Raw genomic sequence first — 23,931 nt, 5'->3', positions numbered from 1 at the left:
TAATTCACAAAGAATTAATAAAAAATTTAACACATTCATAACACTGTTTAAAAAAGACGTAATAGGGATATCCTAACCCTCTAGGCCTGAAAGATCTTGCCTGGGGTAAAAAAAAAATATTAAATGTATTTTGACACAAATTCATAGAGTCTGTTATTTAGCTGTAAATGTAAATGTATTGCGACTTATATATCGCACGTATCACCCGAAGGCATCAAGGCGCTTGCCTTGGGAACCCGTCCTGGCTTTTTCCCTGTGAGATAACCCCTACTGGGTATCCCCAGGGTGAAAGCCAGGCATCCCGCAGCGGGGTGGGCCGCCGTAGTGGAGATTAAGCAACTATTGCCCAGAGTTGCAGCGTGGGACCCCATGATTAGAATAGGCACCGAGGCGAGAATTATCGAGTCCGTGGACATTTTGGGCTCAGGACCCTGCCGTGTCGGGAATTGAACCCTGGTCCCGGGCCAGACATCTGCATCAGAGTCTGCCGCTCTAATCAGTGAGCCACACACCAGCTGCAACATGAACAAAGAAAGCACAGGCACCCATGGTTGTTTAACCCCCTCCCCTCCTTCCCCCCCCAGGGTGGGCCATGGCCCAGGGGACAGGACAAAACATTATTTAGGGGAGGGACCCCATCCCCTGGTGGTAAATGAATAGTACGGGTCAGGGGGATGTACAGCGCCCCCGATCATCAATATGCCTCCAGAACACCATCCCCAGGGCCAATGTAAAATTAAAGTGGAGGGGGAGTGTGGCCTCCCTACCAGAGCCTCAAAGGCCCCGGGGACCCCACCCCCGGGACTGAGTTCAAATAAAAAGGAATGGGGGTTGATCGCCCTCCTCTCGCAGCCTCGATAGACTCCTTCGACCCCTTCCCCAGGGGTTGATCTTAAATTGAAGGGAAAGGTGGCAAGCAGCCCCCCATAAGCCTGTAAAGGGTCCAAGGAACCCATCTGCTGGGGCTGCTCAATAACTGTATCTCATGGAGCTCAACCCCGGGACACAGTAGTTTTCCTGCCCACAAGAGTGTGGGCAGGCAAAAATATGTCTCACAGGAATGCAGGCAGGGAAGGCATGTCTATTCTCACTCAGCTGGAGCTTTAAAAATGCTCCCGCCATGTGAGAGCAGACTATTGTCTGTGGGAGCAAATGGAAAAAAACTGCACCTGCTGGGTGAGGACAATGCCTGCTCCCGCAGCGCCCTTGATGGGTGAATGCACCTAGCTGGCTCAAGCCCTGGGGCTCTGTCTATGGCCCAAACATACTTTTTTGTGGGTGCAGCAGGTCTGGAGAACCCACTCAGAAGCACCTGAGACCCCGTGGAGGGAATCCCTAGGGACAGCATTTGCTCGGAGAGGGGGGCTGTGTGCCCCGCTCTCTTTAAAGGCCCCATGGTCCCTTGTAGTTCGGTGAGGGGTACAATATGCCCACTTCCCCTCAAATATGTTTTGGCGTGCCCTCCTCACCTTATTAAAAAAACATGTACAAGTACAAGTACATGGGGATGGGGTCCCTGGGGCCTAATGTAGCTTGGGGGGGGGGGGCAAATTTGCATATGGTGATAAAATATTACTTTACATTAAAAAAAACTGGAAATTCACTGAAAAAAATTAATTGACAACATAACGTTTTAAACATACAAAACCACTGAATTAACGAGTTATAGTTATCTCAAGTAACTATAACTTGTGCCCTAAGGTAACTATAACTTGCACCCTCGCGATGTACTGCTAATTACCCCACATATTACATCACTCATGATATCTTCTATGACATCATCTACAGTCATAGTTATATCTTTAATTTAGAATTTAGGCATCACTTTCAATGAAAAAGTAATATAAATAATACGTAAAATTCACACGTACACTTACGCACCGCCTTAAAATTCAGATAACTCACGCCCCTCCTTATAGTCTTCTTACCTCACTCATAACACTACATTAACTATAACTTGCCACTGTAACATTCAGTGTATTCAGGCAAATCATGTAATTTGCGATGTCATTAGTGTTGCTATTAATGCAGTGATTTCACTTCTGTCATATGCACGGGTATAGATAGGTCATGGAGAAGGAGCAAGTTATAATTAATCTAGTGTGGTGAGTGAGGTGTGAAAACTGTGTATGGCGGTGCGCAAGTTATCTGAATTTGAAGATGGTGGTTAGTAAGTATAAATATGAGTTATAAGTATGATTAACATTACTTTGAAAGTGGTGCTTGAATAACAAATTAAAGATATAACTGTAACTGTAGAATTTCAAATGTGTAGTTTAAGTTGGGTTTCTATACTGGCACTGTATTCTAGACTTTTTTTGTCCTCATTTTCCATCATGTGAGGCCAAGAAGCTCTGAGACTATATTGGTGGACCGATCACCCTTCGGGACCAAAACTGGTTCTGAGAAGCCCATGGACCGTGCACGTCGGACCAAGTCAAGAACCTGAGCCACAAATGCAGATAAAGTTGGTAAGAGGGGAGTTCTAGCTGTGAACGTCAGTCAGACTCCCCTCCACCTGATATTACGTTGATGTTTTAATCATTGGGCGGGAGAATTTTACAGACAAGCTGATAGTTAGGGTCTCCTACTGGCAGAATGGGATATGTGCCAGTATTCCCAAATGTCCCAAAATATTATTCTTTAAGAATGGGGACCACTCCAATCTAAGTTGCATACCCTTTGTGCTGTGCTTAACCATTCCCACACCAAGGGGGGATTAGGGAGAATCCACTTTGTGCAAATCTCTCTTCGAGCTAGCAAAATTAATACAAAGATGAGTGATTTTTTTATTTTAAAGGGTTTCAGTGGATCCCACCCCCACTAACAAGCCCCAAAATAACCAATGAGAGGATTGCCTTAATCTCTTGGCCCGTTATCTCTGAGAGAACCTTACCCATTTCGTACCAGAAGATCTCAATCGAGGGGCACTGGGAAAACATATGGGCGTCATCTGGTTTTACCTCAGCGCACTTAGGAAAAAGAGGAAAAGCAGCCAGCCCAGATAGCCTTCCAAATAAAACATACATAGTTTTAAAGGACAAATTGACTCCCACTCTGAACTATTTAATTGAGCCTTTGAGAACAGACAGGTCTTTCTGCACGCTTGGGATGAGGCTGCCATAAAAATAACTCTTAAACAAAATAAAGATCCCAAGTTCTGCGACTCTTACAGACCGATCTCCCTTTTAAATTGTGATTATAAAATCTTCACACAGATCTTAACGAAGTGGCTTGAAAAGGTGATCGATGTCCTAATTCATAAAGACCAGAAGGGGTTTTTCAAGGACAGGCAGTTACACGAACTGACTCATGATTTAATACGCTCAATAGATCTTGCTAGTAAAGATAACACTCCTCTGACAGTGTTTACCTTCGATGCCACTAAGGCCTTTCACAGGGTTGGTTGCAGGTGCAGTCAGATCCCTTTACAAAATCCCATGGCAAGGATCTTAGTTAATGGGAACCTAACTAATCAAATAAAAATTAGAAGAGGGACCATGCAGGGGTGTCCACTTTCTAATCTTTATATAGAGCCTTAGGCAAACGGTGCTCTAGACTTGCTCAGAATGTGGCCCTTCCATATTTTGTGTAGCATGAACTCACCCACAAGATTCTAATGGGGGCTGTCATTAGGCTTCCCAAAGTGCCATGCACCGATGAGCTGAAATAAAAGTGGAAACAGCAGATTTATTGCCCTCATTCTCCAAAACAACCTCTGGAAGAGACTAAGGGGGCCATTAGGATGGCGTGTGTACTTTGTCAGCCCGCCACCCTATCGGGAAAGGGGACCAGCGCCATAAGGGGCGGGGGTCCCGTGGGTGCAATTAGGATGCGCCCGTCACAGTGGCAGACGCATCCTGCATTCCTGTATTTGTGGCGGGCAGTGAACTCAGCACTGCCCGCCACAATGCCAGGAAGGCACGTTGTGCACTTCCATGCACAATATGGCAGGCACCGCGCGGTGCCTGCCATGTTGTGCATGGAACTGCCATAGGTATCCCCCATGTGCACCCCCCACCCCCCAGAGTCCCTGGGGGCCCGCAACGGGCCCCCAATGTCAAACACCGCATGCCTTTCCGCCACGGAAAGGCATGTCCCCACCTGCACAGTAATATGGATGGCGGTGTCTAACAGACACCGCCACGATATTAAACCCTTTTCCGCCCAGTCAACTCATTGACCGGGCGGAAAAGCGGTGGACGGTCTTTGCGTCCGCCGCAGTCCCCCGGCATAGCAATATGGCGGGGGAATTGGGTGGCAGGGAGGTCGGATGAGGGGCAGATCACCACATTCATGCGGGCTTTGGCGGTCTGCCCGTGATCCTAATGGGCCCCTAAGTATCCAACTGATCACAGCCACAGTGGAACCAGGGAGAACTCCTAGCCCAGTCTCAATGTCCATCTCAGCAGTTTCAGTTTTTACCAAGGGATCAACCCTGCCCTTCCTTTCTTGTGTAGCATACACAGCAGTGAGCAATATGAATCTTGTGACTTGCTTGGGGAGTATGCCTTTCTGCAACACGCTTGTTGGGATGGAAAAGTCCATCACATTGTGGTGGACGTGCACCCTCACCCAGCGTGCCCAAGCTGCAACAATATCTGGATCGCTGGTGCTCATTTTAAGTCATGGGTGAACACGGCTCATGTATGAGTGCCATCCCTAGTGGTGTCTCACGCATTGCAGTCTTGTTGGACTGGGAATGGCGCCTAAAGTGCTACCCTTGCAGTGATAATGTGCCACCGCCCTCACCAGGTGTTAAGTCACATGATTGTGGTGGAGACAGCATACTGTGTGATCAGTTGTGTGAACAGGCCTTTTAACTTGTGTCTCTGGAGTGGGGATTACTGGGACGTTCATGTAAAGTTCCACTCCTATGTGTGTAACTCACCCTTGGCCTACATAATATTATTTAGCACTGTGCAGGACACATGTGTTTGAATGTGTGCTGTGATGTATGTGTGCCTGTGAGTGGTACATTAACTAACATCTGCTTCATATATACATAAAAAGCATGTACAACATTAGGTCATACACAAACACAAACAACATACAGTAGGAGGCTAGCAGTAGGCCGGACTAAATTCAAGGTGCTCCGCATAGCCTATAAAGCCATCCACAATTCAGGACCGTTGCTCCTGAAAAAAGCTTTCTCTAAGTACACTCCCAACAGACCCCTTTGTTCCTACTCAGCCCACCTCATACCTATCCCACGTACTAAAACATCATCCTGGGGAGACAGGCGCTTCCTTGCCGCCACTGCCAGACTCTGGAACTCTCTTCCTCTCCATCAAAACCAGTCCCACTCTCACCGTCTTCAAGAGACAATTAAAAACCTGGCTTTTTAACCAATAATTCGTCCACCAGTGCTCCTCTTGTCTGGATTCGTAGTCCTTAAGCGCCGAGACACCCCAGGGTATTTGCGCGCTATACAAATCACCAAAACATAAACATAAACATAGGCACCTTCCATATCTTCGGCTACTCTGCGTTGCTGAAAATACAACCTAGAATGGTATTAGGTTACAAAACAAGGTATAAAACCAATTATGCATTGGTGAGATGCCCTCAGCCACTGCCAAATAACACATTTTTAGTGAATGAAACAACATTCAATACAGAACAGTGAGGAAAGATCATGAAATGAAACTTTTTTCTTTTTTTGCACTACTTCTCGGCGTACAGACCAAGTAGCAAGGTTCAGTTACTCCAGTCAATGTTTTAAAAGGGGGCCATTGGCTTGGCACATCACAGGCTCAGTCTCTTAATGCTTGAATGATGTGTACTCTCTGACTCACAAGTTTAAGCTGGCTCGGGGCATGGAGATCTGTATAAAACATTGTTTCTGTCTACAGTCTACATCCTCAGATTGCTGACTAGTTCAGAAAGCTTCGCCCACTATTCTTCTAAAACACTTCATGAAAAATTGACTTTGACTTATTTTCAATTATTTCGCTCCTTTCTTCAAAGTGACTCACTCCTTTCTCAAGACCCTATCTCTGCAATCTAACAATAAATAACCTGGAACCAAATAGCCTCCACTAATGACCACACCTAACTGATATTAATTTAATACTGCAAAGAAACTGGAGCAAATGCATGTTTTTGTCTCTTGAGAACACATGCCTGATCCCAATAACCATCAACATCATCCCTAGATGACAAAGCTGAACATAATTATACCATAGTTGGTCGAAAACTAGATCTTGGTCCAGAAACAGTTCTTTTTGTAATTTGGTGTAAATGTTTTCCATAGTGTTGGAGCTATTAACGGAAGAAAGGATATATGTATATCCAGGGACTCAAAACCTCCGCAGATCTGGCAGATCGCTTGGGATGATCTGATGGGCTGTAAATACAACACAAAAAGATGATGGACGGAATGTTGTACATTGTCAAACATTCACCCCCGAGTCACAGATCTTGGTTTAATCCATCGTCACTTTGCTTGCCACACCATTCCAGTTTGAACCCAGCCTTATGTAAATCAGCCTTGACCCTGTTCCCCATGGGAACAGTCCACCCGAACTACGAGGTCAGGTCCATCCTGCATCGGAAAACAAGCATCCTAGGACCGGTTTTGGGGCATCACCCCTCATCGGCCAAGCGAGCTTAAAACTGGTGGCGTAGCGAGCACAGGACCCATGTCTGTGCATACCCTTAACACTTAGCATGAAAATGCAACACAAAAGATGATGGAAAGAATGTTGATCATTATCAAACATTCACCCCCAGTCACAGATCTGGGTTTAATACATTGTTATTTTGCTCACCACGCCTTTCCAGTTTGGACCCAGCCATATGCAAATCAGCCATGTCCCTGTTCTCCATAGGAACTATCCAGGTTGAAATGCCAAGCTTGGTCTTCCCTTTACCAGAAAATAAGACTCCTGGGACTGGTTTCAGGGCATCACCACTCATCAGCCCGGCTAGGTTAGAACTGGTGGCGTAGTGAACACCACGTCTGGGCATATCCATCCCACTTAGGGTGAAAATGCAACACAAAAAGATGATGAATGGAATGTTAAACATTGTCAAACACTTACTCACAGCCATAGATCTAGGCTTAAATCATTGGTAATTTGTTTGCAACACCATTCAAGTTTGGAATCAGCCATATGCAAATCTGCCTTGATCCAAACTACCAGGCCAGGTCCTCCCTGGACCAGAAAGCAAGCATCCTAGGACTGGTTTCGGGGCATATGACTGCCAACACTTCAACTAGTTGTTGGCAGCCATCTTGGAACTCGAACTTGGGCGAGTCTAAAAAATACCCATTAAAAACAATACATAGGGCAAGGTAGGAATACCCTAACCCCTAAGCCTGGAGGTGGAGTCACACAAAGAGCCCACCCGGGGTCCATAAACTTTTTTTTAAAGTTTCCTGTGAATTCGCAGAGGATAAGTGGGAAAATGTAAAATAAAAAACAAGCGTGGTTTCTCGCAGTTGTTGCTATTAGCCCACTAGGTGGGCCAGATCAAAAGGGGAATTGTTTATAATTTTAATTGGTGGGGGAGCACATGCAGCCGGGAACACCACCCCCAGTGCACCGCCGATATTAACACAGGGTGGGGGGCCATGCACCCCGCTCCCTGGAGCAATTTCTGTACCAGGAACCTCATACAGTGGGACCTAGTCTTTTGCCAAATTGGGAGGGGGGCACGTGACCATCCTCCTCCTAGGCCAATTTTGGCCCCAGGGACTGCTATCCCCATAGTCCAGCCATGAAAAAAAAAGTGGGAGAGGCCATGCGCCCCCCTCCTCTCTGGGCTGTTTTTGGCCCCAGGGACTCCAACACCCCAGACCTGGCCATGCAAACAAATGGGAGGGGGGTGCACTGCCCTATTCCCAGAGCCATTAATGGCCCTGGGGACCCCATCCCCCAATGCCGGCTCCAGCTATGTCCATGTTGGGAGCAATTTTATAGCTCCTGCCATGTGAGAGCAAACACTAAGGGCCTCATTATGATTGCGGATAGTCCGCATACTCCGGGCCGGCGGAAGCCACCGCCGGCCCGGAGTATGCGGATTATCCGCCGCAGTGACATAGAAGACCCACCGCCATATCAGGATGGCGGTGGGGGTGCGGTTGGACCAGCGGCGGACGGCAGGTCCGTCCGCCGCTGATCCGCGGTGTGAGGAGGGCAATTTGGTGACGGTGTCTGCAAGACACCGTCAGCCAAATTAGGAATTGCACAAACACATGCTTTTCCACTGCGGCTTTTCCGCCGTGGAAAAGCATGTGGACTTTGGCTTTTGGGGGCCCGTTGCGGGCCCCCAGGGTGTCGGGGGTGGGGGGTGCACATGGGGGGTACCTATGGTACCCCCCAACATTTACATACTCAAAGCGGCAGGCACCGCGCGGTGCCTGCCGCTTTGTGCATGTAAATGTAACACATGCAGTTTTAACATTGCGGCGGGTGCTGCTTCAAGCAGCACCCGCCGCAATGTTAAAACATACAGGATGTGACCACCAGGCTGGCGGTCACATCCTAATTTGCACGGAGGGACCGCCGCTGCCCCTGCGGACGGTCCCTCCACCTCTGGGGTGGCGGACGGACGCAAGTCCGTCCGCCATCCTAATCGGCCCCTAAGTCTGCACCCAGCAGGCGGGAGTATCAAAAATAGTCCCTCCCACTGGGAGCAGACTTTTTATCTGTTTCCGTGCCCGCATTGAAGCAGATAGGGAAACAGATGACAATGTGGTCCCGTCTGCAGCGAGCGGCATTTTTAGCTGCTCCCTATGTGTGGGAACAATGATGGCTCCTGGAGGTTGGAAGCCAGCTGGGGTCATAGGTATTGGGGCTCTCCACATGAGCCCCAGCATTGATGCTGTGAGTGCCCTGGGTGGACTCCAGGGCACCCACCCTTTATTGACCAGGCCCTGGAGGGTGGGGTGCCTGGGGCTGAACATGGTCCAGGGTGGAGGACTGCATGCCACCTTCCCATTTGAAAATTAGCCCAGCCCCAGGGGATGGGGTGCCAGGGGCTGAAATGAGGCCCCCCACTATTAATTCTATAGGACCTGGGGATGGGGTACCCAGGCCTACAATTGGCCTGGGAAGGGGGGCTGCATGCCCCTTCCCCTTTATTTTAGGGCTGGGCCTCAGGAGATGGAGTCTCCAGGGCCAGTAATCAGCACCCCTCTCCAGGCTGATTTTGGTCCCGGGGACCCCTTCCACCATTATTGGATACATTTGAATAGGGATGGGGGCCACAAAGCCTCACTCTCTGGTCTGATTTCACCCCCGGAAACCTCATCACCCAGGCCCCTTCCAAAATATAATGAGGCAGGGCACTGCATGGTCCCCGGGGCTAATATTGGCCTGGGGAGGGGGCTGCATGCATGCTCTCCCTCTTTATTTTATGACCGGGCACCGGAGATGGAGTCCCCAGGGCCTGAAATCAGCCCCTCTCCCCGATCCAATTTTGACCCCGGGGACCCCATCTGCCAGGACAGGCCACATTTGAATAGGGGAGGGTCGCCGCAAAGCCTCCCTCCCTGGTCTGGTTTTGGCCCCGTAGTCCTCATACCCCAGGGACTAGCCAAAATATACTGAGGAAGGGAGGCTGTGTTGCCCCCTCCCCATGCTGATTTCGTCCCCGGAGACCTCGTCCCCAGGGCCTAGCCAAAATCCAATGAGGGAGTGGGCTGCTCGGCCCAGTTCCCTGGGCCTATTTCAGCCATGGAGACCTCATCACCCACAGCCTACCTTTTGAAGGCATATATATTTCTAGTGGGGAAGGGGGCTGCGCGCCCCACAGACCCCATCACCCGGGGCCCACCCATAAACAAATAGGGGAGGGAGGACGTTTTTGTTTTCACAGTGATATTTTGTAGAAATCGCCATGAATGAAAAGACAAATGCTTTTATGCCATGGTGGTGTCCCAGGAGGTCCCCAAGTCCAAGGGGATAGTGTATTCCTGCTCCTTTTCTTTTTTTCCTGTTTTTTGTGGGACTCGGCTGAAGAACAGTCCCAAAATGGGAGCTTATTATTTTACATAAATTTGCTGTGATTTGCAGCTTTACCAATTTGGATTTCCTTACATTTTTCAACAGCTACTGAATGGATTCACAACGGATAACTGAAAGCGTAATCTGTGAAGCAAAATCTATCTTCCTGTCAAATTTGGTTGTGAATCCATCCAGCAGTTCGGGCTGCAGTCATATTAACATGGGATTCGCTCTTATTTTGACTACCCACCATCATACCAATGTATTCCACAAAGTGATGGTTAAGGAATTGACATCATTGAGGAACATGATGAATAAAGTACCAGGCAACTTATCCAGTGTACAGAAACAGGCACTTACCATACTTAAATCTGACAACACTATAGTCATCAAGCCCTCAGACAAGGGTGGTGACATTCTTGTATTGGATGTTGCTTTGTATCAAAGCGAGATGTATAGATAGCTTAATCAAATTGAATTCTATGAAACCATCTTGTATGATGTATACAAATAATCAGTGTGCACATATTATGATCTGTTGTCCGAGTAGTGTGCAAGGGCATTCTTGACTTGGAAGAATACCTCTTCCTGCAAAAGGATTATCCCAAGACACTCTGTTTCTACCTGCTGCTGAAGGTTCATAAGAGTATGTCCGACTCCCCACGAGGACCGGTTGTTTCCTCTAATGAAGGTTTTTTCTGAGAATACTGCCATCTATATTAATTTATTTCTTTTTCCTTTTGTATCTGCTTTGCCCTCCTATTGTAGAGATAGAAGTGTTTTTTTAACCAAGATGCAAGGTATTGAATGATTGGATACATTTGTAATGATTACAATGGATGCTAAATCCTTATATATGTGCATCCATATCCACTACCACTATGGGATGAAGGTCTGTGAACACTATCTGAAAAGTAGAGCTCTTTGCCTTTTTTTAGCATAATAAAATGTTACTTGAGATAATTAGATTCTGTTTTAAGGAGAACATTTTTATTTTTGATGGAATATATTACAGGCAGCGGATGGGCACCACGATGAGCATCTGCTTTGCCCCTAGCTTCGCAAATCTCATGATGGGCTGGTTGGCGGACCAGGAGGCCTGGACGGAAAACAATACGGAAGTCACACAACATGTCACAGTGTGGACTCATCATATTGATGACTTTTTTGTGTAATGGGCCTAGGGAGAAGGCACAGAGATTTGTTCAAAGGCAAAAGGAACCCCTTTAATCACAGATTTACAACTAAGATGAGCCAGATAGAAATTTATTTTTTGGATGTGAAACTTTGGGTGGGAGAAGGAAAGGTCTACTCCACCATGAGAAAGAGGTGTGGCGACGTGGCCAGGGCGACTGAGTCTGGAATCTGGGGATCACGGTTCGATCCCCGGTGCCGGCTGCAGATTAGCCCAGCACCATGTGACTCTGGGCAATAGCTTGCTTAATCTTCCCGATGGCCCCCAGCGCCTAGAGACCCTTACGGGTGATTCTTCGCGCTTTACCGATGTGGATTATTATTACATGTTCCGTAAGCAAACAGCTGTGAACAGTATGTTACATTTTAAAAGTCATCTCCCAGGAAATCTGGTCATCAGTGTCCCCCTGGGGTAATCTTAGGGATTAAGAGGCCGTGTAGTATGGAAAAAGAGTTTCAAAATCTAAAAGTCTTTATGAACAGAAGATTTAGGGAAAGGGGCTATGTGGCAAACAATGTAAACATTGCTGAAAGAAAAGCAGACCCCATCACTAGGGAACAACACCTTTTTCCTAATACTGCCAAAACCTCTAAAAATTATTGTATACACCTGATCACCACATTCAACAAATCACCTCACACTATAAGGAATATCATGAACAAGCATTGGTCAGTTTTAAGAAATTATGTGGTCATAGGTCCAGGATTACCTAGGAGCCCCTCTATTACATATTGGAGAGGCAAGTCCTGGGGGATATTTTAACACATAGCTATAATGCTAGCAACCCCAAAGGTGATACGTGGGTTGCGAATTTCAGGGGGCTCTTTATATGCGGTCAATGTAAAGCTTGTAAACACTGTGAATTTTCATGAATATATGTCCTCTAGTCGACTGAAAGAAATTTATAACACAATTTCTAACATGCTCATCTGATTACGGTGTATGTCTGCTAAATTGCCTGTGCAATCTCATGAACATTGGAAGTACCACTAGCCCACTTAGGAAATGTATTTTTGAACACCAAAGAGCAATTCGTAATGTGGATGCTGACTATCCTGTAGCACAACATTTTTCTGTGGCTCACAAGTATGATGTCTCACAGCTTACTTTCTTTGCTATTGACAGGGTTGGCAAAAATATAAGGGGGTGCATCAGAGTTAGACTGCTGAGACAACTGAAATCAAGATCTATTCATGATGTGTGGACCATGCATCATCTAGGCTTTAGTAAGAATGAGAAGCTTGAAGTGCATGTAGGTTAAATTGCTGTGTTTGTGCTGGTTCCTAGCACATCTTATGTGCCTCTGAGGGTATAAGTATCGTACTATGATTACATACCTGATACCTGTGATTATTGCTCAGGTGGTTGTTTATATTCTTGTATTATGTTAGGAATGTCGCCCTGGAGGACTTTACAACCTTCTATGTTGTATGGAGAAGTTCATGCATGGCTGTACATTGCATTCAATTCGATTAGACAATATGACAGTATCACAATGTGCTAATTGAGTCGAATTAAGTGATTATATTTTTTAGAACAGATCTGACTCCACTCTGAATGATTGCCTTTTGGGCTGTATTCAAATGCTCCATACTCCTTAGGAATGGGTACTGCTGTTGATGCTGCCCAGCCGCGCAATATTTATAAAGATAAATGTTATGTTTGCTATTTAGATATTATTTTTTTAGATATGTTTAATGATGTGATTTGTCTTGTATGTCACTACTTTAAGCGCTGTATTTTCTGTTATTTGCATTGAATCTGAGTCCCACACTATGTGGGTTATGTGCTTTACAAATTGTGCTTTATGATCACTACTGACATGAGATATGTTTTGGATTAGAGGCATTGTGCACTAGGCGCTGCATTCTTATATTTGATGTTTATAATATGGCACTAGACTGCAATGTAGGGGTTGTTATGAGCATATGAACTCAAAGGGGATTTCCTGATTGATATGATTTTCTCTAGGTCTATGAATATTTCCATGGTCTGGATTATATATGGAATTTTCTCACATGAACTTTATATAATCTCATGTAGGTGATTATACTTTTAGTATGATGCAATATGATGTATTATTACCTGATGTTTTGATTTGTATGCTCTGTATATGATCCGATATATGCACGTAGGAATTCTGTTTCTATGTCTATGCTATGTCGTATATATTTTCTAATGTTGGTGGGGCTCGACACCTTGATAAAGGCTCAATTGAACCGAAACGTGTTGGTGATTCCTTGCTGCTGAAAATAAAGCATTGTTACAGTGCTGTCATGGAATGCCCATCTTCTTTGGCTTTCCGAAGAGTGTGTGTGTGTGTGTGTATACACATGATTCTGTACGTCTACTACTACTACTGATAATATATGTAAGTATATAAATATATTTCAAGTCAAGTCAAGAGATACTTTATTTCAGTCTCACAAGACCTTAAAAGCACAGATAAAACATTTAAAATTCAGTACAATTGATCATTATAAAACAATCTTATATATACATAAAGACATGGAAAGATTTATATATTTTTTTCAAAGCTATTAAATGAGCTGATTGGCGCCAAGTATCTCAAGTATACAGTACAAAATTCATGTATATTAAAATGAAAGAGGAATACAGAGTCCCAAGTAGTAACAGGTGCATGGAGTGGGTAGTTTAGACTTGGGCTTTCTTTAGAACCACACAGCGAGCACACCACATTAAAAACAGGAAGTGGGAAACTGAGGAAACAATTGGAATTCCATCGTCATATTTGAGGATCCTATAAGCCTGAAGGCAGTGAGGGGTTCCAAGATTCCTACAAAGCTGTCGAACCCAACAAGCTCATATTGCCTTGTAGGTGGGGCAGAAAAACAGCACATGCACATCAGTCTCCATACAGTTTTTACATGACAGGCAGTCTTTCGAAGAACTCCCTCCCCATTTATAAGTAACAGCACATAAAGGAAGTACACCATACCTGAACTGCATAAAGAGTTTCTTAGCAAAGGAAGGCTGTATATCATCTATTCTAGATTCTAAGGTGTAGTGCAGTTTGATTTCTAAGAAGGATGATGTGAGTTTGCCTGTCCTGGGGCCTCTCAACAATAAGTTGAGGTGATGGTCTTTAAAGTTTTTATCAAGACTTTTCTTGGTGTGGCCAAGGAGCTTTCTTCCTGTCTAACCCATAGACCGCCCTTTCCAATGGATAAAATAAAAAGGAATTCTTGATAAAGGTGAGCCAAGGTATTTTGCTAGCTCCCCTGATGTTTACCACCTCCCCATAATTCCTCCCTGTACAAGAATAATTCTGGGGTGCTCCATAGGCGACGCCAATAGAGAAGAGGTCTAAGCGCGACCTCCAAAGACATTGGGCTAACACCCAAATCCATTCAGAGCGGGGTTAGAGGGGCACTACAGGGAAATCCCATTGACTGTCTAAGAAAATAATTTTCAATCCTAGCAAGTTGTTTGGATGACCTGTGGCCCCATAACTCCGCACCATACAAGGTCACCCCTCTGGCTTGCGCCTTGCATATTTCCAACACCGGCCCCAGCTCCTTGTGTATGCTCTTCCTCTGCTGTTTAGCAAGGCCCCCAGACGTTTGCGTCGGCTTTTAGGGAGGCCTTCTTAATTTGGTCACCCCATTCCATTTTCTCATTAAGTGATAATCCCAAATATTCACATTGTGGGACTCTCTCTAAAAATTCCCCTGCTAATTGTGGATTAGGTCGTTTGGAATGCCCTGCAATAAACACCATATATTTTGTTTTCTGGGTGTTCATTTCCAGGCCCCTATTCTTGCAAAATAGATTAAAGATATCAAGACCCTTTGAATACCCATTGGTGATTTTGACAGCAGGAGAGTGTCGTCTACGAACATCAAGGCAGATGCCTTGTGGCCCGCTAACTAAGGAGTGTCTAGATCCCCTCCCGCTGCCAAAACTCCTATTAAGCCATTAATAAAAAATGCAGAAGAGGGTGGGGGCCAGAACACACCCCTCTCTCACACCTTTCTCTATGGGTATACGGTCAGTAAGGTCTCCATTCTTACCATATCTAATTTGGGCATAGTTCTTCACATGCAATCTTTTCAGGATCTCGCATAAATACACGGGCGCCCCCAGATCAGATAGGATATATTTACATATTAGTTTGCTTGTTATTAAAGCTGTATAATATGAATAAATAAGTGAATGCTTAATAGAAGGTAATTTACATGGGGTATCAAACTAAAAGAAGTAACTGTAAGAATACAATCTTTGACTGTGATGGTTGTGGACTGAAATAGTTTTAAGTTGTTTGCAGGGTGTCTAACAAACTGTAAATACATTTATTTAGAAAATGTAAAACTGCAGGGTGCACTGTGTTCATGCGTGCAATCCAAAGGCGCCTGGCTGCATCTCATTCATCCGAATTGCTCTTTGTAAGTTTTACTTGCTGCCAAGAGGTCAGGCAGATGCTTCTTTCCTTGATATGTAACTAGCATGCAGTTCTATAAAAGGAAGATTGGAATCCAGTCATCCATGTTGGCTCCGTATTTCGTGGAGAGCGCCGCTCCCCGTTCATCACATGGTACTTTCTGTCGAGGCACTGACATGTAACTAACATACTAATTTATTAAATGTAATTTATTAAATGAAGAATGTAACTGAATTATCAGGGTTATCTCGCGTTCAGTGTAAAGCATCCTTCCTGATACATTTAACTTTCTGTCTAAAGTGTAGGCGGTGCTTTCTTTATTTGTAGTAATTAAATAGTAATCGATCGGATTTGGCTTTAGCTCTCAAAAGAGTTTTTGTTCATGCTAGGTACAGACAGAATGTGGAATTTACCAACTAAGGCTGAAGGAAACCAAGTTTCTAGTTGGGGAAGTGGGGCATCATTTTTATTCTGTGAGTTATTTTGGTCTCGCTGCAAAGATATTGTGCACTAAAGAGTGAGAGGCATTTCAATGGCACTTTAGCCTTTCGTGCAGACACTGAAACCTGTTCTGAATCGGCTCTATGCGCTGATCAGATGTAACTATTGGACGAGAAAGACACCGAAATAATTCCTCTCGATAACAGCTTTAGGACTGCATAAAGCCGCATTGCCACACATAGCAACCTACACTAGATGCATGAAAAATCCAAATAATCAGAAGCATTAAATTACTCAATTCACTTTATTGGTTTGCTTTCTGTTGGTAAATCCAGACACTGTGACACCAGATACTGAGTTGGGTATTGATATCACCACACAGCCACAAAGAATGATAATCAAGTTGTAAAATTAGCTGGAGGAGAAAGCGCACTGTGAAATTAGATTTATTAGAAATTAGAAAGCAGGGGCTATGCAGTAGTAATCTGTAAGGTGGACTGGACCTAAACTGCACCAGGCACAGGAGTAGCATTTCCTGCGCCCATACCATGCTGCGGTATTCTATTATATGATACACATCCTGCGGGTTATAGACAGAACACACTGTTTGTATTTGTCACATCACAATTCTGCACATCAACACTAACACCATCACTGGCACTGTGTTTTAGGCTTGCTAAGTATGTTGTCCTTCCACGTTGTGTGCCGCATGAACTCACCCACAAGATTCAAATGGGGGCTGTCATTAGGCAAGTGCTGTGCATGAATGAGCTGAAATAACAGTGGAAACAGCAGAGTTATCAGCCCTCACTCCCCGAAACAACCTTTGGTCGGGCCCAAATATCCAACTGATCACAGAGGAACCAGGGAAGACTTCTAGCCCAGTCTCAATGTCCATCTCAGTAGTCTCCATTTGTAGACCACCAAGATGGTCTAAGTGTTTTTGCCAAGGGATCAACCCTGCCCTTCCACTCTTGTGTAGCATATAGAGTAGAGAGCAGCATGGATCTTGTAACTGGCTTGGGGAGTATCCGTTTCATGTAACATGCTTGTTGGGATGGAAAAGTCCCTCGCATGTTGACGGACATGCACCTCCACCCAGCGTGCCCCAACTGCAACAATATGTGGATCCCTGGTGCTCATTTTAAGTCATGGGTGAACACGGGTCAGGTATGAGTGCCATGGCCTAGTGGTGTTTTACGGATTGTGGTCTTGTTGAACTGGGAGTGGCGCCCAAAGTGGTACCCTTGCAGTGATTTGGAGCTACCATCCTCACCAATTGTTAATTCATACGAGTGCAGTGTTGACTGCATGCTGTGTGATAATTCATGTGAACAGGCCTTTTTTTGCTTTTGTCACTGGAGTGGTGCCTACTGGGACGCTCGTGTAAAGTTCCGCTCTTGTGTGCGTAACTCAGCCTTGGCCGACATCATGTTAGTGTGTAGCACTGTGCATTGCTCTTGTGTTTGAATGTGGCAGTGATGTATGTGCACCTCTGAGTGGTACAGTACTTGAGGTCCTGTGGGTTTCCTATTGGAAACCTAGGGTCTGAAAAGGAATGGGAAGGAGCCATCCAGACAGATGTCTTAAATACTACAAATGTTCTCACTGCTGAGATTCCTCCCTGGGTGCTGAGACTCCCCTATGACTGCAGGGCCTCCACCATGAGTGAAGAGGCACTTTTTTAATCAGGGCCACAGTGCTTATTTTGAGCTGGTGGTTGCTGGTGGGGGCCACAGCCACCTATTTTCAGGAATTGGCACTTATTTTCCATTTCAGATATTTCCTGAGAGCAGGAGAGGGAAAACCACACAAAGCAGAACGATGGAGGAGGAGAAAGACGGATCAGCCATCACAAAGGGAGAAAACAGAAACCTGCAAGAGATAATTAAAATGGACAGGGATTGTCAGGTAGTGGATTAAAGAGACAGGAGGAGGGTTTAAAACTACACAGCCTTGTTATTCAATGCACTAGCTGGACTGGAGTTACTCATGCTCTGACAGACTGCTTCCTGTACAAAGGACAGGACAGAGGAGTGGACATTATAAAAGAAGCAGCCTCCAGCAACACTAACATTGACATTTAACATTAACTAACATTTGCCTCATTTACACATACATTGCATGTACCACACTGGGACATACACAAACACAAACAACATAAATAACATACAGTTAGAGGCTTTCATATCTTCGGCTATTCCAAAGAAATAACCTAGAACAGAATTAGGTTACGAAGCAAGGTATAAAACCAAATATGCATTGCTGGGATGCTTACAGCCGCTGTGAAATAGCACGTTTTAGTGAGTGAAACAACCTTCAATACAGAATAGCTAAGGAAGTTGATTATATTAAACTTTTCCTTTTTCGGCACCTCTTCCCAGCGTGCAGACCAAATACCAAGGTTCTGATACTCTAGTCTATATTTGAAAAGGCGGCCATAGGCTTGGCACACAGCAGGCTCGGGGTCTTAATGCTTGAATGATGTGTACACTCTGATTCACATGTTTAAGCCGTCTGGGGACATGATGCACTGTATATAACATTGTTTCTTTCTACAGTTTACATCCTCAGGTGGCTGGCTACCTCAGAAGGCTTTCTCCCATTATACTTCTAAAACACTGCATGAATATTGTACTTTGACTTATTCCCAATTAATGTTATCCTTTCTTCAAAGTGACACTCTCTTTACCTCACAGTCTCTGCATGCTTTTTATATCTGAATGTAGTATCCTTTCATTCTCATGCCTGTCATTAAGGCCTGTCATATTGTAATACTTGAGAACCCCATATGCCAGAGGGAGTCGCTCTGAAGATAACAATGCCGTCGCAAGGATTGGGCTGCCCACTGGGATGCTGAGAAAAAGGTCAGCAACCTATCAAAGTGGAAGCTGTGGATATTTTGGTGCTGTCCCACCGATCGAGCACTCCACCTGTGTGCTGACCAAAAGCGGGCGACCCCATATGTCAGAGGGATCCACTGTGAAGAACAAGGTCCATCATCCTAGTACACCATATGCCATGAGAGAGGGCCAATGCCATGTAAAGTGTCTAACCACAAACAACAGGGGTTGCTGACCCATGTGCCTGGAACTCCAACTGAAGCATTGAAAGCTGAGTGACTGCCCCAGACCTGCCAGTGGTGTCAGAGAAGCTTACAGAATCATCCGAAGATTGGCACTGACAACTAGTCACCTTGCTTGTAGTGACAAGACTACCGCTCTATGATGGCAGTTGCTCCAGTCCACCATGATGCTGGAGTGCTGAATGCTCTCTGGGTCTTCCATATCATAACACCAATGGAAGAAGGTAAGAGTGATTGTCAGGCCAGAGAGCCCAGGAGGAAATTGCCCTGCCTTTTAGCTCTACAGCGCTGGAACACATTGACTTCTAAAATGCCAATGTGGAATTTCTAAGACTATTATCTGTCGCAAATGGGGAATTACCAATGCAAAAAGACAGGCATGTGGGTCTCAGGACAATACAACACTAGAGTGTTGGCCTTAGGAGGGATGTGTATATTTGTAGTGTGTGTCGAATTTCTCTTTGTGTTTGTATAAAAATGCTGCTTTTGTCATAAAAACGAGTATCTGGCTAGATTTGAATTTATTAGGATTGCAACATGAGCATGCTCAACTTGTACCTACCCCCCTTCATTCACTCGCAAGAAGCCTTGGACTGCTTGATTCATGATACCTCTGATAGTCAAGTGCTAAAGGAGTAGTACTTAGCCCACTTGCTCGCACTCATAGTAGGTAGGGTCCTGGGATATCATGATTTAGGCTCCCAGCTTTCTGTTTTTACAGATTTTTACGGATAAACACAGACAGAAGACAATGCGTTTCCTGTCTGTATTGATGTTTAAATACAGAAAAATACAGAAAATTGGGCTTATTGTGGGTGTCCTTGATGAATTTCAGGCCAACCACTGAGCACAAAGACAGCATGGGGAGGTAAAAAATGGGATGAGATGTCCTTAAATAAAGGCATAGCTTAAAATATATCTGTATATAATGCTAATATTTACCTGTGGGTGTAGTGTTTTGTTATTTGTAACTTCCTAATTTGCTAAAAGGAGAAAGGCATAAAAGTATGAGTGCAAGTTTATCAGTTAAATAAATGTGGAAACATATAATTTTACAACTCCATTTACTCTCAAAACACATAATAAATACAGATAAATACCAATAACATGAGTAAAAAAGAAATATGGATAAATACAGATGGAAATGTTAAACAATAAATACCATACAAGCAGGAGCCCTAATCATGATTAAAAGGAATACATACCCCACAGTTGGGCCATTAGCTCCTGCTTGCCCTGTGGCCCCCTGAACAAGGCTCTGACCTCGCTCTTTTGAATTTGATGGTATTCTAAAAGGGCCATCTCACTCTGTATTACAAAAATGGGTGCAAACCCAATTTGTAATACCAAGTGAGTAGTGCACAGACAGAAAGTCACAAAGATCTGCTGTGCATTCTCCATATTGTTATGTACTGTGGTTCTAACCTCCTATCAAAAGGGCAACACATTTCATTTGATTTTTATGGAAGTAGAACCCTATGCTGTTTTATTTAACTTCACAATTTTGTCTAAGATCTGCATTTACTTGGTACTTGTGAATCGGTCTTCAGATGCAATCGTTTTCATAGCACTGTGCACCTAACAAGAGACCACCTCACTCCAGCCGGTGCCCATGCTGTCTCCATCACACTTTTCAAGGGAGGAACGTCCCGAAGTTAGAAAACAGCCACATTTCTTTGAGTAAGATAAAAGTCGCCTGAGTGAAGTCAAAATTGGCCCACTTCATTGGGTTTCAAGGATAAAGTAAAAACTGTGCCTCCATTTTTCCACAATGTAAATACACATTCCCAATAAAATTGTTGCTACTTTCCTTTCAATTTTGAACTTTCTCACTAAAAACACACCTATGTTTGCCAAGATGAAGCCTGTAAGGCCAGTGTTACCACCAAGTGTTACTTTTTTTTATTAAGAATGGCATTTAAATACTGGTCTATGAAGAAAATGTAAGATCAATCTGTTCTTTTTACTTTTTTTTGCTTGGCAGACAGAACATCAAGGGATGACATTTCAGAGACTTGAGACAATTCTGTACAGTACTATAGGTAGCTACCGCTGATGCACAAAAGCTGAAGCAACCTAACTTCACATAAAGAGCAATTGTAATTTAAAGCTATCTGTACCAGCAAACCTGCTGTGTTTTTCAAAATAATGTGCACACTGTGCTGCTATGGAATTTCTGTTTTGAATTGAAATATTTTAAACGTTAGGAAACCTAGAGGCCCTTTAAATGACCGAAAGAAAGATTTTCTCAATACATTTCCGAAAATAAGGGCCACACTTTGTTATTTAATTCCGACTTACTTTAGTTCAGGTAGTTGAGCATCCACACAATGTTATGGTTTTGTGATATCTTTTAAAAGACGACGTAGTATCCTGGTTAAAACCTGGTACTGTAAGAGACTGCTTCTTTGTGGCTCTTTTCACTTTGCACCATTCTAACCTGGTCAATTAGCATGACCAACTCTTTATAATGTAATTCATAATAACGCATCATCCGACTGCGTAATCGTTGAAATGTAGATAATGCAATATTGTTTTAAATGGTTACAGATTAGTATTTTGGGTTAGAGAGAAGGTGAGATTTGTATGAGGGTGATTCCCACCAGGGGACTGAAAGTGTGTGTTGTGTTGTGCAGAAAGGTCGTGATATTAGCTATACTCCACATTGCGCGAATGCTAAACAGCACCGGCATATTTCACCCTTAAAGCTTCTTGTTATAAACACAGAAAAACTCTTGTGAGTCTACGACTTTGTTGCATTTTCATTCTCACAAAGAGCCTCACTTGAACATACTATGAATATACTGAACGCTAATGTTTCATCTTTGTAGAATAGGCCCCATCATGATACACAACCTTTAAAAGGCTGTAAAATGCCAATCAGGCACAATTTAATGATGGACGAAGCTTTGCACTCAGCACAGCTAATCTAATCCTTGGTAGTCCTATATGCACTCCCTACACTGAAGGAGACTTATGATGCAATTATCACATTTTGTTTACATTTTGTATGAGCTAGATTAGATTGTCTTTGATCTCCGAATCAGATATAGTGCTCTATAAAGTAGTTCGACTGTCCAATACCCTTTTTTCGAAACCACTGTGACATTAACCAATGAAGATCATATGTGAGGTCAAATGCAATACTGTATTATCCAGCTTGCAAACCCAACCTGCACTTTTTGGGAAATCCCTCCCATGCCTTCTTCTTAGCGTGTGTTTGCCCCCCACAAGCAATGACAAGTGATCTTCCAAATGTATGCTATTTGATGGGCTAATAGGACAAAGAACTGAAACAACATCAGTTTATATAACTATAGGTATTGACCTACTAGTGCATGAATGCAACGAGACCTAAGATCTTAGTAATAAGGGTGAACAAGTTTGACTCATGCCATACAGCTGGCCTTCAAACCTCAGAAACCCACCCTTCACATCACGGTAAATAAAGAATCGTGGAATTCTTTGCAAAGCCAACTCTCCTTTTTTTTGCCAATCCAGGTCAACGCTGTGGCAAAGTGTGCAACTTTACAGCCCTTTTTCTTCCTCTATAAAATTCTCCCACTTCTCCACACCAACCACAAAATCAGGCTGACTAAAACAATCATCCAGGCACATCTTGGCTACTGTAACACTGTCTATTCCAGCCACCCCAAAAAACTAATTACCAGACTTCAAAATCTCCAGATGCAGCAGCCATACTGTGCCTTATCATTCATACGTGGGACGACTTCAAACCCACTCTCAAAGCACTCTGGTTTCCTGTCAAGTGTAGGGGAAAATCGAAGGTCTTCTGCTTTGTCCATAAAGCATACTGATGCAAAGGCCTGGCATATTTTTAGAAACTGGCTCATCACTATACACCAGTCAGAGTCCTTGGCTCACTGTCACTACATCATATAAACCAGTGATCCTTCAAGAGGATTAAACACGTGAATACACTAAGTGCAAAAAGTCCTACAGCCTGGATTGCTCTTGGCCCAGATCTGAGGTCTAAACCAAACTACATGTGATTCAGAAACCTCTTGAAAAATTAACTGTTCAGACTTGCCTGTAACTAAATCATCACAGCACAAGAGTTGTGATTGATGAATTTCAGACAATGCTTCTCACCCATCTGTCGAAATTCTAACTCCCTGCCATGCTGCATATTCCTTAACACCACTTTCAAGCCCTCTGAAATAACCAGTGTGCATGCAAAATATCGGAGACAAAATGTTGTGTGGACAAAACAAGGTGCCAAGAATATAGAGGACAACAATATTGTGAAGGTACTTTTCTATAAGTAAGCAATGATTTACTATATATATCTCCACATATATATGTGTGTATGACAATATGTATGTGTGTTTACGATAGTCTGTCAATGATCCAAAATAATCAAAATTTTCTCCTCTTGAATAAAAGAATATTGTTGGTACACTAACTATACGCCAATTGGGCTTTGTGTCTTTTCCACAGTCGGACATGTACATTGTGATACTGACAGCTTAGTGGAAACTGACTGACAGAAGTGTCCTGTTTGCTGCAAGAACTATTTGAAATGTCTTAATGTAGGTTGTAATTATCTATGCTGCTGATTTTTTACCTACTTCTAACCCCATCACTTTCCCTTTTCCCTGATGAATGTATTGTTTGTTATGCTTTTGGAAGCCAAAAAGTTAATTTAACATAACATAGCATAACATTACATACCATGGCATAGCATAAAATACCGTAAGATATCTTACCATAACAACATGATTGAGTTAGACTTGAGTCTGGCGGTGTTCCAGTTCCCCCTGTTCCTCTAAGAATGCCCACCATCTTCTTATAGTCCTCCTTCTAATTATGTATTCGTTCTTGAAATACC

General features: G+C 44.0%; 1 protein-coding gene across 1 annotated transcript in view; it reads left to right on the top strand.

The window, feature by feature from the left end:
* The window catches only part of VIPR2 (vasoactive intestinal peptide receptor 2), a 1,008,023-nt gene that overhangs the window by 513,202 nt on the left and 470,890 nt on the right, over nt 1–23,931 (top strand). The gene's annotated exons all lie outside the window — the stretch shown is intronic.

Source organism: Lissotriton helveticus, chromosome 10 (genome assembly GCF_964261635.1).
Source record: "Lissotriton helveticus chromosome 10, aLisHel1.1, whole genome shotgun sequence".
Classification (NCBI taxonomy): domain Eukaryota; kingdom Metazoa; phylum Chordata; class Amphibia; order Caudata; family Salamandridae; genus Lissotriton; species Lissotriton helveticus.
Note: the sequence above shows the minus strand (reverse complement) of the source record. Positions and strands in the feature narration are given on the sequence as shown.